At 43.0% G+C, this 2681-nt stretch overlaps 1 pseudogene across 1 annotated transcript; it reads left to right on the top strand.

The window, feature by feature from the left end:
- The first annotated feature begins 609 nt into the window (after positions 1 to 609).
- LOC308525274 (large ribosomal subunit protein uL22-like) lies at positions 610 to 1342 on the top strand (annotated as a pseudogene). The gene is made up of 2 exons: positions 610 to 712; positions 941 to 1342. The product of its transcript is annotated as a large ribosomal subunit protein uL22-like (transcript).
- Positions 1343 to 2681: the final 1339 nt, after the last annotated feature.

Genomic DNA, 2681 nt, shown 5'->3' with positions numbered 1-2681 from the left:
GAGTGATACCGGCCAGGCTGGTAACTACACTTTAACTTTCCTTTGGGGAGACACTTATTCTCTACTTTTAGTTCCTAGGGTTGACATGAGACCGATCCCATCTGCCCCTTCAGGAGCAGTCACACAATCCAGGTGTATTAGTTGTCTATTGCTGTGTAACAAATAAGTCCAAAACCTAGTGGCTTAAGACAACACATTCATTTTTTCACAGATTCTATGGCTCAGGAATCTGGGCAGGGTTTAGTTGGATTCTGTGATGATGGTCTCTCATGAGGTTGCAATTAAAGGGTCACCCAGGGCTGGAATCTCATCTGAAGGCTCAGTGTGGAAGAATTTGCTTTCAAACCACCTCTCATGGTTGTTGGCAGGATTCATTTCCTCAAGGGCTATTGGACCAAGGGCCTCAGTTCTTTGGTGACTGTTGGCTGGAAGCCACCCTTATTTCTTGGCAATGTGAGTATCTCCAATATGATAGCTTGCATCTATGTCAACAAGAGAGTCTGATAGCAAGATGGAAGTCACAGTCTTTTGTAACCTAATCACAGAAGTGACAATCCCTCTACATTGCCATAAACTCTTCGCATAAGCAGTCTGAGATAACCTCTGAAAATGGTTCACTATTCACTTGATCCAGAAAACCCCACAAAATCATGCAAATCAAGGGGTTCAAATCTTCGTGTTCACTCTAAGAATACTCGTGAAACTGCTTAGGCCAGTGATCGGCAAACTCATTAGTCAACAGAGCCAAATATCAACAGTACTTCTTCAAAATAGACTCGCCCAGGCTGAAAACCTACTTCTGCGCATGGGCCACGAAGTTTCAATCACACTGTACGTAAACGCCTGCACGTGGTATTTTTGTGGAAGAGCCACACTCAAGGGCCAAAGAGCCACATGTGACTCGCGAGCCGCAGTTTGCCGACCATGGGTTAAGCCTTAGGCCATCAAGGGTATACACATTCAAAGAGCCACCAAGTATCTGAAGGATGTCATTGCAGAAACAATGTGTGCCATTCCATGTGCCATACCAAACAGGTGGGCTGGACACAGGGTCAGTGGTCCAAAAAGAGTGCTGTATTTTTGCTGCACGTGCTTTAAAGAGCAGAGAGTAATGCTGAACTTAAGGGTTTAGATGTAGATTCTCTGGTCATTGCGCACATCCAGATGAACAAAGCTTCCAAGATACAGCCCAGAATTTACAGAGCTCGTGGGCGGATTGACCCTACGTGAGCTCTTCCTGCCATAGTGAGGCGATCCTACTGAAAAAGAGCAGATTGTGCCTAAACCAGAAGAGGAGGTTTCACAGAAGGAGAATATATCGCAGAAGAAACTGAAGAAATAAATTTACTCCAGGAGTAAATTCAGCATAAAATAAATGCTAATAAAAGCAAAACAAACAAAAAGTAGAAGTAAGTTACTCAAGAGGTGGAGACTACACTAGAGTATGGTTACTAGGAAGCGGGGGCTGACTTAGAGGCTGAGTTAGCTTAACTCACAATAACGGATTCAAGGATGAGTATCCAAACAGAGTCAATCAGATGTTTACTGGAACCTTTGGGAAAGTGGCTTTGCTGGTAGAAGAAGGTAAGCTTGAAACTGGAGGATAATCTGCTTAGAGTGAAAACAGAATAAACAAAAGATAGGGAGAGACAGATGCCTGATAACATCGTTTGAGAACTGAGACAGTCAGGCCTACAGCAGAACCTCTGGAGTTTTTAGTTATGTAAATAAACCAAGGCATGCCCTCCTCTTACATTGGTTTCAGTTGGAGTCTGTCACCCACAACCAAAGGTTCCTAACAGATGAAAGGTCTCTGAGATGCCCTGGATTCAGTTTGCCCAAACCCAATTTAATTATCTTTATCTTCATCTTCCCCACACACCAGCTCCTCTTGCTAGGTTCTATTTTGCAGTTAAAAATATAACACAGTTGCTTAGACTGACAACCTTGCTGTCATCTTTGCTCTTCCTTAGCTGCTGTGGAAATTGGAACAGCCCATGGAATATGGATTGGTTCTATGGAACCATAAAAGAGACTTTCTGCTTTGCAATGATAGGGGATGCCCTAAGGTGACCCAATGAAACACAATCTTAAGTATAGGCAAACAAGTAGCTCTAGGTTTTTCTCCAAGTCATTAGAGGGTAACAGAATTTCTGGATGCGAATCACATGACTGAGAGGATGAGAAGAGTGTATCTGACTCTTATATCAAAACACACCATAGACTAAAATGAAATTCTGGCAAACTGCCTGGTGAGCTTGTGGTTTGGAAGGCACCCTGGGCTGCATTTGTGAAAATATTTCTTCCATATCTAAGGCAGATTAAAGGAAATTCTGTCGTTTGAAAGTCAGTCATAACTTTTTACGTCTTTTTTCCTTAGGGTTCCAGTCATAATTCGAATCCTTCCCTTTCCTTCCCTATGCTACCTTCAATCAAGATGCCCTAAACCCTGTGCATTCTCCGCTCAGATGTGTCCTGTTTTCTCCATTCCCTTGCTAGTTGAATGCCCACCTTGGGTTCTTGTATCACCTCTGAAAAACTTTCCTTTCCACCTTCATAACTCAAACCTCAGGTCGTTTATCTGCCTCAAACTGTGATGGTGCCCTAGTGGTAAACCATGCTTCCTAACCTTTACTGGGTCATGGGTCCATTTATAAAAAGGGGATGAAAATCTTTCTAGA

Source organism: Myotis nattereri (genome assembly GCF_964212035.1).
Source record: "Myotis nattereri genome assembly, chromosome: 9".
NCBI classification, from domain to species: Eukaryota; Metazoa; Chordata; class Mammalia; order Chiroptera; family Vespertilionidae; genus Myotis; species Myotis nattereri.
This window is presented reverse-complemented; position numbering and strand designations above follow the sequence as displayed.